This window comes from Siphateles boraxobius, unplaced genomic scaffold (genome assembly GCF_051911475.1).
Source record: "Siphateles boraxobius isolate OS27281-9 unplaced genomic scaffold, OSU_SipBor_1 39, whole genome shotgun sequence".
Taxonomy (NCBI): domain Eukaryota; kingdom Metazoa; phylum Chordata; class Actinopteri; order Cypriniformes; family Leuciscidae; genus Siphateles; species Siphateles boraxobius.
Window position 1 is genome coordinate 930,335 of NW_027509019.1, and position 13,847 is coordinate 944,181.

At 48.9% G+C, this 13,847-nt stretch overlaps 7 non-coding genes across 7 annotated transcripts; all 7 read right to left on the bottom strand.

Moving 5' to 3' along the window:
* Window positions 1–1,087: 1,087 nt before the first annotated feature.
* On the bottom strand, window positions 1,088–1,159 carry trnah-gug (transfer RNA histidin (anticodon GUG)). Its single transcript has one exon. It is a non-coding gene; the product is annotated as a tRNA-His (tRNA).
* A 190-nt stretch (window positions 1,160–1,349) lies between these two features.
* On the bottom strand, window positions 1,350–1,431 carry trnas-aga (transfer RNA serine (anticodon AGA)). Its single transcript has one exon. It is a non-coding gene; the product is annotated as a tRNA-Ser (tRNA).
* Window positions 1,432–1,553: 122 nt separating this feature from the next.
* Window positions 1,554–1,626, bottom strand: trnak-uuu (transfer RNA lysine (anticodon UUU)). Its single transcript has one exon. It is a non-coding gene; the product is annotated as a tRNA-Lys (tRNA).
* Window positions 1,627–2,619: 993 nt separating this feature from the next.
* On the bottom strand, window positions 2,620–2,692 carry trnak-uuu (transfer RNA lysine (anticodon UUU)). The gene has a single exon. It is a non-coding gene; the product is annotated as a tRNA-Lys (tRNA).
* A 912-nt stretch (window positions 2,693–3,604) lies between these two features.
* On the bottom strand, window positions 3,605–3,686 carry trnas-aga (transfer RNA serine (anticodon AGA)). Its single transcript has one exon. It is a non-coding gene; the product is annotated as a tRNA-Ser (tRNA).
* A 122-nt stretch (window positions 3,687–3,808) lies between these two features.
* trnak-uuu (transfer RNA lysine (anticodon UUU)) lies at window positions 3,809–3,881 on the bottom strand. Its single transcript has one exon. It is a non-coding gene; the product is annotated as a tRNA-Lys (tRNA).
* Window positions 3,882–4,500: 619 nt separating this feature from the next.
* trnas-aga (transfer RNA serine (anticodon AGA)) lies at window positions 4,501–4,582 on the bottom strand. Its single transcript has one exon. It is a non-coding gene; the product is annotated as a tRNA-Ser (tRNA).
* Between the last annotated feature and the right edge of the window lie 9,265 nt (window positions 4,583–13,847).

The following is a 13,847-nucleotide window of genomic DNA, read 5'->3' on the forward strand; positions in this document are numbered from 1 at the left end:
GAAAAGATGTCTAATATAAAAACATTATATAGGGATATAGGTACAATTTGCTGAGAAAACTATTTGATTTAGTTCACTCTCTCTTCCCGTTCTATCTCCATCTGTTGAAGTACGGCATCGGTACTCCGGTTCATAAAGGTATCCCTTTGGCGTTGTGCTAAAATTACTTTCATCCTCATCTGTTTCGTCTGACATTGTGCTAAAATTGGTTTCATCATCAGAAGTTTCGCAGTCAGACATGTTGTCAGCGAGTCGCGCTATAAACAGCTGATCGGAACGTGCGCACTGTTGACGTTGACAGCAGCCCGGATTGATAGAAATGGAAAGAAAATTTAGCCGATTAAAACTGAGGTATGAATTTTGACCGGCGTGTTTTTTGTGTTAAATTAATCAAGCTTTGAAACGCAAATAATTTTTTCACGTAAAAACGCACAGTTTTGAGGCCACGGAAACTAACCGGGAGTACTTTCTTGAAAAACCTCCAGCGGCCAAAACTCTGATCAGGGAGGTGACTACAGAGTGGGTCAGTGTGTATGCACTATAGTGCTGGTAAGGTTTCCATACAACTTCATGTCTTAAATGGGCGAACTAACCCTTTAAGCACCTTTCATTGTTGCAGTGAATCTAATCTATGTATTCCATTTACTATATTTTTGGCTTAATGTCTTTATAAAAGGTCACAGTGTGGTAAATGACTGTTTGATGACTTTAAGAGAACAGCTGGGTGGCCATGGAACAATAATGGTGTCAACCGGTGTGTTTTTGATTTCGGCTGTTCTTTGCATCATACTGCTCCTTGTTCTCAACCGTGAGTAAGCAAATCCAATTTTTTATGGTATCTTTACACGCTTCAATGCTGTTGACTTGCCTCGCTCTTATTGTTATAGTAAACTTGCGTCAAAAGGCGCAGTTGTTTGTAGCAAATAGCAAGCCCGCGGCACTCTAGGTAACAGCCAGCAGGTGTACTGACACTCGAACATCCAGAGCACCTCAAGGGCACGCGCCGTGCACAAAAAGAGTAGTCTGAAGGACGGGGTGAGGACAGCTGGTGACATGGAGCTCAATTTCAATGGCACCCAGAAAATCTTGCCATGACCCGGATTCGAACCGGGGTTGCTGCAGCCACAATGCAGAGTACTAACCACTATACGATCATGGCGAGCTACCGGTCTACCTGACGTGTCCCTGAATACAAAGGGGCCTTGTCATCTTTAGCTTGCAGACAAAACTGTTTCTTACCAACATAACTCTTTTCAAGGGTAATCCTGTAACAGTGACTTTTTTTCCTTTTATAAAGTTTAAGCTAGGCCTCCAGAAGGTTACAAACTAAAGCAGGCGCAGGCTATCAACGTAGTCGGCAGGATTCGAACCTGCGCGGGGATACCCCAATGGATTTCTAGTCCATCGCCTTAACCACTCGGCCACGACTACAAGCTGGTTGCAAGGGGCATGTCGTTTGTGGATTGATGCCTTGCAGCGTCGCTGCCCGAGGACAGTGTAGATGAGCAAGAACTCAACAACAAAACGTACCGCTCCACAAAAAGAGGCTCATTCGCCCGAACAGGGACTTGAACCCTGGACCCTCAGATTAAAAGTCTGATGCTCGACCGACTGAGCTATCCGGGCTCTTGCTCGAGAAGCGTGCGTGCTGCGTGGGATCGCACAGCAAAATTAATCGTATTGGCGCAGAAAAAAGAGTGTCCTCCAATGCATAGCGTTTCCTTCTTTGAAGATTCAGAATGGCCGTCAAAACGTCTGCTATGTCAAAATATATTTGCAAATTAGTGGGAATGCAGCCTAATAGACTGATGATAATAGTAATTAAAGGAAAATAATGCTAGGAAAAAGAACAAAAACTCACTGCTACTTGTCTGGAAAGCCTCTTCACACGCTTCAATGCTGTTGACTTGCCGCGCTCTTATCGTTATTGTAAACTTGTGTCAAAGGCGCAGTTGTTTGTAGCAAATAGCAAGCCCGCGGCACTCTAGGTAACAGCCAGCGAGTGTACTGACACCTAGCGATTAGAAAATATACAAGCACCATATTCTCTCTGAAGCAAGATTCTTCCGAAATAAATAGGAGCGTTGCGTTTTCAGTCTTTTCTCTAAGAATCGAACCTGAGAGCTCGTGCTTTCAAAGAAGGTCCCAGTTTCAATTCACTCGAACATCCAGAGCACATCAAGGGCACGCGCCGTGCACAAAAAGAGAAGTCTGAAGGACGGGGTGAGGAGAGGTGGTGACATGGAGCTCAATTTCAATGGCACCCAGAAAATCTTGACGTGACCCGGATTCGAACCGGAGTTGCTGCGGCCACAACGCAGAGTACTAACCACTATACGATCACGGCAAGCTACCGGTCTACCCGACGTGTCCCTGAATACAAAGGGGCCTTGTCATCTTTAGCTTGCAGACAAAACGGTTTCTTACCAGGGTTCGAACCTGCTCAGGGAGACCCCAATGGATTTCTAGTCTATCGCCTTAACCACTCGGCCAAGACTACAAATGGCTGAAAGGGGCATGTCGTTTGGATTGGTGCCTTGCAGCGTCGCTGCCCGAGGCCAGTTTAGATCAGCAAGAACTCAACAACAAAACGTACCGCTCCACAAAAAGAGGCTTGTTCGCCCGAACAGGGACTTGAATCCTGGACCCTCAGATTAAAAGTCTGATGCTCTACCGACTGAGCTATCCGGGCTCTTCCACGAGAAGCGTGCGTGCTGGATGGGAACGCACAGCAAATTGAATCGTATTGGCGCAGAAAAAAGAGTGTCCTCCAATGCATTGCGTTTCCTTCTTCGAAGATTCAGAATGGCCGTCAAAACGTCTGCTATGTCAAAATATATTAGCAAATTAGTGGGAATGCAGCCTATTAGACTGATGATAATTGTAATTAAAGGAAAATAATGCTAGGAAAAAGAACAAAAACTTACTGCTACTTGTCTGGAAAGCCTCTTCACACGCTTCAATACTGTTGACTTGCCGCGCTCTTATCGTTATTGTAAACTTGTGTCAAAGGCGCAGTTGTTTGTAGCAAATAGCAAGCCCGCGGCACTCTAGGTAACAGCCAGCGAGTGTACTGACACCTAGCGATTAGAAAATATACAAGCACCATATTCTCTCTGCAGCAAGATTCTTCCGAAATAAATAGGAGCTTTTCGTTTTCAGTCTTTTCTCTAAGGGTTCGAACCTGAGAGCTCGTGCTTTCAAAGAAGGTCCCAGTTTCAATTCACTCGAACATCGAGAGCACATCAAGGGTACGCGCCGTGCACAAAAAGAGTAGTCTGAAGGACGGGGTGAGGAGAGGTGGTGACATGGAGCTCAATTTCAATGGCACCCAGAAAATCTTGCCGTGACCCGGATTCGGACCGGGGTTGCTGCGGCCACAACACAGAGTACTAACCACTATACGATCACGGCGAGCTGCCGGTCTACCTGACGTGTCCCTGAATACAAAGGGGCCTTGTCATCTTTAGCTTGCAGACAAACCTGTTTCTTACCAACATAACTCTTTTCAAGGATAATCCTGTAACAGTGACTTTTTTTCCTTTTATAAAGTCTAAGCTAGGCCTCCAGAAGGTTACAAACTAAAGCAGGCGCATGCTGTCAACGTAGTCGGCAGGATTCGAACCTGCGCGGGGAGACCCCAATGGATTTCTAGTCCATCGCCTTAACCACTCGGCCACGACTACAAGCTGGCTGAAAGGGGCATGTCGTTTGTGGATTAGTGCCTTGCAGCGTCGCTGCCCGAGGCCAGTGTAGATCAGCAAGAACTCAACAACAAAACGTACCGCTCCACAAAAAGAGGCTCGTTCGCCCAAACAGGGACTTGAACCCTGGACCCTCAGATTAAAAGTCTGATGCTCTACCGACTGAGCTATCCGGGCTCTTGCTCGAGAAGCGTGCGTGCTGCGTCGGAACGCACAGCAAAATGAATCGTATTGGCGCAGAAAAAAAGAGTGTCCTCCAATGCATTGCGTTTCCTTCTTTGAAGATTCAGAATGTCCGTCAAAACGTCTGCTATGTCAAAATATATTGGCAAATTAGTGGGAATGCAGCCTATTAGACTGATGATAATAGTAATTAAAGGAAAATAATGCTAGGAAAAAGAACAAAAACTCACTGCTACTTGTCTGGAAAGCCTCTTCACACGCTTCAATGCTGTTGACTTGCGCGCTCTTATCGTTATTTTAAACTTGTGTCAAAGGCGCAGTTGTTTCTAGCAAATAGCAAGCCCGCGGCACTCTAGGTAACAGCCAGCGAGTGTACTGACACCTAGCGATTAAAAAATATACTAACCACTATACGAGCACGGCGAGCTACCGGTCTACCCGACGTGTCCCTGAATACAAAGGGGCCTTGTCATCTTTAGCTTGCAGACAAAACTGTTTCTTACCACCATAAGTCTTTTCAAGGGTAATCCTGTAACAGTGACTTTTTTTCCTTCTATAAAGTTTAAGGTAGGCCTCCAGAAGTTTACAAACTAAAGCAGGCGCATGCTGTCAACGTAGTCGGCAGGATTCGAACCTGCGCGGGGAGAACCCAAAGGATTTCTAGTCCATCGCCTTAACCACTCGGCCACGACTACACGCTGGCTGAAAGGAGCATGTCGTTTGTGGATTGGTGCCTTGCAGCGTCGCTGCCCGAGTTAATGTATTTTTTTTTCAAAACGCTATAAATCCATCCATTTTTTGTCTAAAAAAACAACAAAAAAAACAACAAGAAGAGAACATGCAACATATAATCAGGGACTCATACTATAAATTAATATAAATTAAATAAGTGCAACTGCATGAAATAAATAAAAGCCAAACAAAATAAATAGTAAAATAAATTAAATAGTAAAAATAAAATAAATATTTCCAATGTCATGTTCCAATATTGTCCACCACATAAAACAAATAATTTAAAAATAACACACAAATACAGTCCTTAAATACAACAATGTTAAAAATACATTCAAATCATTAAGTAACACATTTAGGCTAATAGTAATTCGTGCCGAACTTGAAAAAAGTAATGATAACAATATTCAGGCCTACTATTAGGCGTGTTGTAGCCATTAACTAAGTGCATTTAGTTTCATATTTGTTAAAAAATAATAATGTTATTTTTTCCCCATCTATGTTGATTATGAAAAGTGAACATAGGCTAAGATAGGATGCGCAATATATCGGGAGACATGCTCAGACATGATTTTGGCCACTTAATTAAGTTTTGTTTTGTAGAAAGCCTTTCTTTAAAGTGAATTTCGTTTTGTATAAATTGTATCTTAATTTTAATATTTTTTTCATCAACCAATTGCCTGGATTTAATAAATAAGAAGCAAATAGCAGACAATATAATCATGAGTCATGACATGGAGGTGCAGGCGCGGTCCCTTGCATTGCACGTGAACTGGGGCGCATCTCATCACAAATTAACCGAAACTCAGTATATGCCTCACAGACATGAGAAATATATCTATAAAGAAAGCTTGAAATGTCTTTAAACGAAACAATTATAAACGAAAAGAAATAGGCTACTCTCTCTATAGGCGCGTTCACTACGGAGATGGTGATCATCAATTTCATCTTTGCAGACACAACACTAGTTTATTAATAGAAATAAAATACAAATTTATTTTTAAAAATGGTGTTTATCGCTGTAATAAAGTCCCTTGTTGTGTGAGTGTGAAGGAAGGAGACCGGGGTCAGCTGGCTGAGACTCGTGGGTATTTTATTTAACAAACTAAAAGCTCTGGCGCCACATGCGCACGTCAAACAGAAATCTCATTCACAGTTTTCAGGATACTCGATCAGGTTCGTCATAAAGACCTCTTTCCGTTCGTCACAGAGACCTCTTTCCGTTTCCCACGAGACCTCAGCCCTCCTCTCTCCTTGATCGCTGGTTCCAGTCTGCTTTATACGGTCTCCCCACGCCAATTACTGCAACGAGACACAGGTGTCAGTCATTTTGCACTTGACCTACTTACCGCCGCTCGTCTCTCCACTCTCTCTCTCGTCGCAGACCTCGCTGAACCACGCCTCCCCCGCCACATACCCCCACCGCCCGACTCAGGCCGGGGAGCCATCCGGCCTGCAGCCCCCCCCCCCCCATTCCTAGAGAGGAAATCAGCCACAGCCATATGCACCCCCAGCGCCCAGCCCCCTGTCCGACGCGTCAGTCTGCAACAGAAAAGGGAGAGAGAAATTAGGAGAGTGCAGGAGCGGGCCACCACACAGAGCAGCCTTAACCTGGGTAAAAGCCTGTTGGCACTGCTCCGTCCACTGGACCGTATCTGGTACCTCCTTTCTAGTGAGGTCAGTCAGCGGGCTGGTGAGGTCCGAATAGTCAGGAATAAACCTTCTGTAATATCCCGCCAGCCCCAGGAACTGCCTCACCTCCTTTTTGGTCTTAGGTCTAGGACAGGTTGCAATTGCTGCTGTCTTGTCAATTTGGGGACGCACCTGCCCATGACCCAAGTGGAAGCCCAGATACCTTACCTCCACCCGCCCAACTGCACACTTCTTCGGGTTGGCCGTTAACCCCGCCCGTCTCAGCGCCCCGAGGACGGCCCTCAAATGCTCCACATGCCGCTGCCAGTCATTACTGTAGATGATGATATCATCCAAGTACGCAGCGGCATATGGAGCATGAGGTCGCAGAATTCTGTCCATGAGCCGCTGAAACGTGGCCGGGGCCCCGAACAACCCGAAAGGAAGTGTCACAAATTGGTGTAACCCGAACGGAAGGCTGTTTTTTCTTTAGACATGGGAGACAAGGGGATCTGCCAATATCCTTTCGTTAAGTCCAGCGTCGAATAAAAACGAGCCGTGCCTAACCGATCAAGCAGCTCGTCAATTCGCGGCATTGGATAAGCGTCGAATTTCGACACTGCATTCACCCTGCGATAGTCCACACAAAACCGTACCGAGCCGTCTGTTTTAGGAACTAAAACTATCGGGCTTGCCCAGTCACTGTGGGACTCCTCAATTACTCCCATCTCCAGCATTGCCTCTAATTCCGTCTGAACCACTTTTTTCTTGTGTTCAGGCAATCTATATGGCCGGCCGCGAACCACCACTCCCGGCTCGGTCTCAATATGGTGCTGGATCAGATTAGTACGACCAGGCAGGGGTGAAAACACATCTGCAAATTCTTTTTGTAACCTTGTGATGTCAGCGAGCTGCGAGGGCGAGAGGTGATCTCCCCCCGGGGCCAGGGCGAGAGATTTCCCTTTTATGATCGCTTCTGGCCCGAGATCCTCCTCTCCACTCACTGCCATCGCAAGCAACACTGACTCCTCCTCACTCTTTTTTTTAAGGAGGTTGAGGTGGTAAATTTGCCGTGAATCACCCCTGTCTGTCCGTACAACCTCATAATTGAGATCCCCTATCCGCTGTGTGACCTCAAAGGGTCCTTGCCACTTCGCTAACAATTTAGAGCTGGAGGTTGGTAGTAAAATGAGCACTTTATCTCCCGTTGCGAACTCTCGAAGCTTAGTTCCCCTGTTATACAGCCGGCTTTGTCTGTCCTGAGCCTGAAGCAAATTCTCCATAGAGAGCCGCCCCAGTGTATGGAGTTTTGCTCTCAGGTCCATGACATACTGAATTTCATTTTTGCTATCTGAGCGTCCGTCCTCCCAAGTTTCCTTTAGGACGTCTAACACCCCACGGGGCTGACGTCCAAAAAGAAGCTCGAAGGGGGAAAACCCCGTGGAGGCTTGCGGGACCTCTCGCACGGCGAATAAGAGGGGTTCTAGCCACCTGTCCCAATTTTTCGCGTCTTCTTGTACGAATTTACGAATCATTGTTTTCAACGTGCGATTAAATCGTTCGACCAGTCCGTCCGTTTGTGGGTGATAGACGCTGGTACGCACCGATTTAATGCCCAATAATTCATATAATTCGCTTAACGTGCGTGACATAAACGCGGTGCCTTGATCCGTGAGAATCTCTTTCGGGATTCCCACGCGGGAGATTAAACGAAACAGGGCGTCTGCCACACTCTTAGCTGATATAGTGCGCAGCGCCACTGCTTCGGGATATCGCGTTGCGTAGTCTACTATAACTAACGCAAAGCGATGTCCCCGTGCCGATCGTTCTAATGGCCCGATGAGGTCCATACCAATTCTCTCGAAGGGGACCTGCACAAGAGGTAGAGGGCGCAATGGCGCTTTTGGGGCGGCCGGTGGATTTACCAACTGACATTCCCGACACGACGCGCACCACCTGCGTACGTTCTCGTGAATGCCCGGCCAGAAGAATCGGGTCATTAAACGACTTAATGTTGCTGTCATCCCAAGATGCCCCGCCATCGGATTACAATGTGCCGTCTGGAAAAGCATTTCCCGACGGCCCCGTGGTACTAACAATTGGGTTATATCTTCTTTTGTCTGAGTGTCTTGGGTCACCCGATACAACCTGTCTTTAATAACGGCAAAATAAGGATAGGAGAGAGCGCGGTCAGGTTGGAGGATCTGCCCATCGATGGAACGGACCTGTTCAAACGCATGTTTGAGCGTCTCATCGTGGGACTGTTCCAGGGGAAAGTCATCGCGACTGGAGAGGTTTAACCTCGCCAAGCCGCTCGGTTCCTCTGAAACCGTTCCGCTGGGTCCAGGAACAGCCTCCCCAACCTGAGCGCTCGCCCCCCTTCCCCGCCTTTTCTTTTCCCCAGAGGCATCCATTGTTAAACATCCCAATAATTGTTTAAAAGCTGGCCAATTCGTTCCCAAAATTAACGGATGCCGGAGGTGCGGGCTAACTGCAACCTCCACACAATGATTTTGTCCCCTGAATTTAATAGTGATGGCCTTTAAGGGGTACTCCACTATATCCCCGTGCACACACCTCACCTTAACCATGCGGCCCGTATCCAATGCCCCGGACTGTATCAGGCTTTGATGGATGGAGGTCTGGTTACAACCTGAATCCACCAAGGCCTGATAGGTACCCCCCTTAATACTCACAGGTATTTGGTATAACCCGGCTTGATCGGGGGCGGCCTGTGGAACGTCCGGGATCCGGACCAGTGTCCCAACCTCCATGACCGGGCAGCGGTCCACGAAATGGCCCGGATCCCCGCAACGCCAACAGGCCGGCCCAGGCTTCCCCGCCGCTCTAGTGGCAGGAAGCGGGTCAAGGAATTGGCGTGGGGAGAGCGCAGGAACCGCGTCGAGCCCTTCAGGGTGTCCCGGCCCCCCTCCCCTGACGAATCCTCGCAACCCGGCTTGGCCCTCAGCTCCAGCCTTCCAGCGGGGAGGTGGCCTCGGAGGTCCATTGGAGCGGGTCCTGGGGAATGGAACGGGTTTAGGGGAATGGAGAGAGAGAGAGACAGGGGGAGAGAGAGAGACAGATGGCAGGGGTTCGCCGACCCCGGAGCACGCCGCCAGTTGATCCTCCGCCAGTTGGATGGCCAGATCCAGCGACGCCGGCCGGTGGCACTGGACCCACTGGGCAGTCCTCTTCGGCAACCTGGAGATGAACTGTTCCAGCACCACCTGGTCGATGATGGCCTCGGCGTCGCTTCCTCCGGCCAGGAGCCATTTGCGGCACGAGTCCCGGAGCTGCTGCGCCAAGACAAAGGGTCGGCCTGCTTCCGTCAGTTCCAGCGAACGGAAGCGTTGACGATGTTGCTCGGGGTTGCGGCCGACCCTTTGGAGAATGGCTCTTTTCAAATCGACGTAAACCAGGAGGTTCTGGACGGGCAGTTGTTGAGCGGCCTTCTGGGCTTCCCCCGACAGCAGCGGAATGAGCCGAACCGGCCAGCTGGTTACTGGCCACTCACATGCCTCGGCCGTTTTCTCGAACAGGTCCAAGAAGGCCTCGGGATCATCAGAGGTTCCCATCTTCGCCAGAGACATGTGAGCGCTGGGTTGGAGCTGGGGGAAGCCCGCTCCATCCGAACCTCCCGGTCCAGCAAGCTCCGGAACAGCTCGCGGTCCGCCTGCTGGGCTTGCATCAGGGCTTGGAACCGACCTTCCTGATCCGCCCGCAAGTCCAGCAGGGCTTGGTGGTTCTCTTGATGCAGTCCCGCGAGCGATGTAATTATGTCCGCAAATGGCGTCCCCGATGTTGCTGACGGAGTTTGCATCCTGGCGGCGGCGTCCTCCTTCCTTCCCGGGTTTCGGCACCAGTGTAATAAAGTCCCTTGTTGTGTGAGTGTGAAGGAAGGAGACCGGGGTCAGCTGGCTGAGACTCGTGGGTATTTTATTTAACAAACTAAAAGCTCTGGCGCCACATGCGCACGTCAAACAGAAATCTCATTCACAGTTTTCAGGATACTCGATCAGGTTCGTCATAAAGACCTCTTTCCGTTCGTCACAGAGACCTCTTTCCGTTTCCCATGAGACCTCAGCCCTCCTCTCTCCTTGATCGCTGGTTCCAGTCTGCTTTATACGGTCTCCCCACGCCAATTACTGCAACGAGACACAGGTGTCAATCATTTTGCACTTGACCTACTTACCGCCGCTCGTCTCTCCACTCTCTCTCTCGTCGCAGACCTCGCTGAACCACGCCTCCCCCGCCACAATCGCGTTTTGGAAAAGAGCTCCTCATATCTTTTAGTTTGTCAGTGCGTTTTGTGGTGTTAGGAATTATTTTTCTGCGCATTTCCGCACTAACTCAAAACGTGCGTACATGTACACCACCTCCTGACCTGGCATAGGATTTGAGCGTGCCGTACGCCAACGTCCATATTGATAAATATCAAAGTCACTGTGGTTTTGGGTGTACGCTGGAAATTTGGTGTATGCACTTTTGATAAATGAGGGCCAGTGAGAGGTGCAGGAGCAGTGAGAGATGCAGGTGCAGTGAGAGGTGCAGGAGCAGTGAGAGATGCAGTGAGAGGTGCAGGAGCAGTGAGAGATGCAGGAGCAGTGAGAGATGCAGTGAGAGATGCAGGTGCAGTGAGAGGAGCAGGGCCAGGGAGAAGAGCAGGCCTAAATCATTTCAGTATACTCACCTTCGTGCCAGGATCAGTCGGAACTCCATTCTGTGTGCCAAATCCAGCTGGTCCAAGATGGTCTTGCTACTGGAAATGTAACCCATCTTACAACCAGCGGCACTGCACCAGAGGGTCTCCGTGATCATCAGGTAGTACCTATCGACATCCAAAACCTGGCGGGCTCACTTGTGGGCTCCATAACCTGTGAGCTGTTTTCCACACACAGGACAGCACAGCCTGACCTTCCAAAGGTGGTATGGCATCCACAAGACAAGCCGGTGTGTGAAAAAAAAAACTGTGGCAGGAGCTGGGAGGACGAAACTGGGAGTGGCTGGGGCTACAGGAAAAGGGTTTTGGGGGACAACAAACAGTGTGAAGGTAGGGGTAGTGTGGGAGGCAAGAGAGACACTCGCGCTGGGGCTGGGAAGGACAGGTTCTGGTTGAAGGCTGCCAACGGGCCGAGGAATTATTGGCCTCAGGGTTGTCAGCTTGGGTATGACTGCCTCAGTTGTATAGCTAGTGATGCGCCTTTTTAATCTAGCTTGCCCAGCTGTGCTTTGTGGCAGTTTGTAAATATGTTGCTCTCCCTGGACCTGGGGTTGAGCAACAGCACGTACACTGGCAGGTGGGAGAGCCTCAGCAGCAATACCAAGAGGGTCAGGCAGATCGATCCCCTGAAGCAGAAGAGTCTGATCTTGCTTCTTAACCCTGCCGTTGTGCCACTGAACCAGAGTGGTCTGATTTACCTCCACCAGCTGGAGAGTAGTGTCCTGCATGATGGCACCATTAGACAGGATCAGCTGCCGGATCTTTCGGTAATCTTGTAAAATAGGAGACCAGCGACTCAGCGTCACCTTCTCTTTCTTCCTCGGACTTTGATGGATGCGACAGAGCCTGATGAAAATGGCCTCCACGAGACGACAGCAGTCTGGCCATTGGGCAGGTGAAGCTGTAGATGCCAACACACTCCGTTTCAGGCTGTCCACTCCAGGGTTGAAAACAGCCTTCTTTTTTGGAGACCTGAACCTCCCTGTTGTCAGCCTGTCCTGGTGTCTGGCAGCAAACTTCACTCGCTGCTTGTCATATTCAAGCAGACTCTGCCACAAGCACACAATGTCATCAACCTGAAGAAGGATAGAAGAATAGAGGCATAGCAGAGTTAAAAGGAAACTGGTAATTTCGCATACATAGTTCAGTAACACTGTTTTTACAGTCACATTGTGTTTTGTGTGGTCTTTTCCAAGTTAACAAACATTCAAAATGTTTACATACCTGCTGCCTGCTCAGTGTTAACCCTGTGCTTGTCCTCAGCTCTACCAAATACTCAGCCAGTCTGTCCACCCGGTCCATTCCTGGAATGTCCTGGTCATCCACAGCCTAAAACAGTATCATTTTAAATGGTAAAGAAAAAAAGAGATCAGTGAAATTACATCTTAATGGTAGTATTAATCAGTTTGTCGAATTACAAATTAATTTGCTCGTGGCAAGTTCCTATTGTGAAATTTACATACCAAAAGCTCTTCAGGCACATGAGTGGGGGAACCTGGTGCATACTGGTCTATGGATTTAGTTGGCTGAGAGGAGAAGGCGGCAGCAGCTGGCTGGGAGAAGGCAGATTGGGATGAGGCAGCAGCAGACTGGGATGAGGCAGCAGCAGACTGGGATGAGGCAGCAGCAGACTGGGATGAGGCAGCAGCAGACTGGGATAAAGGAGCAGCAGACAGGGATGAAGGAGCAGCAGACAGGGATGAAGGAGCAGCAGACAGGGATGAAGGAGCAGCAGACTGGGATGAAGGAGCAGCTGACAGGGATGAGGGAGCAGCTGACTGGGATGAAGGAGCAGCAGACTGGGATGAGGCAGCAGCTGACTGGGATAAAGGAGCAGCAGACTGGGATGAGGCAGCAGCTGACTGGGATGAAGGAGCAGCAGACTGGGATGAAGGAGCAGCAGACTGGGATGAAGGAGCAGCAGACTGGGATGAAGGAGCAGTAGACTGGGAAAAGGCAGACTGGGATGAGGCAGCAAAAGACTGGGAGAAGGCAAACTGGGATGAGGGAGCAGCAGACTGGGAGAAGGCAGACTGGGATGAGGCAGCAGCAGACTATGATGAGGCAGCAGAAGACTGAGATGAGGGATGAACAGGCTGAATTGTAGGTGGGTTATAGTTAGCTTCATCTTCAAGGAGGAAACTCAGTGTAGGGTCCTCATTGATGTCCTCCTCAAATCCCTCATCCTGCTCATCTACATTTACTTCCTCCAGCAGCTGGTCTGTCTGCTCATTGTCAGCATCTATTGACTGAAGTGGCTGCCCTGTCTGACTAAGTAGATAGTCTACTCCAATTAGCTCCCCTAAAAACAGAATGCAGTGTGTTAAACATATAGCCCTTGCATTAGCAAAGAACCATGTGCTGTAAAATGTACAGTGAGAGTCTTACCAGTGTACTGTGCAGGAGGTTGGAAGGTGGGGACAAGCTTCTCTCCAAAAACATTTAGGCTGTTGGTGTTGATGCTTTGCACCACCTGCCCTACGTAGGTGAGAAGAGGGGAGGATTTTGTGGAAATTGATGCTGCTGCCCGGTCTTGGTTCCACCTGTTCAGGCCTTCCAGGAGATACAACTGAAAATTCAGTGTTTTGGCAGTGGTTCCTGTAAAGAAGTGAACAATGAAAATCATGAAACTGGGATAATGAGTTCCTTCAGAAAATACAAAGTGATATTAGATGTTCTATTGTGTTGAATATATACTATACTGCAAACACAATGAGCCACAAACCTGGAATGAACCTGTTTAGGTGGCAGTGGAAAGATTCAAGTGAGGTCGAGCCCCTAGCACATCTGTACTTCATGAGAACTAATCCTCCCTTGGTGGTGGTGGTGCCCCTCACAGTGTAGAGAAACACACCTGGCGGATCCTGGATGCACTT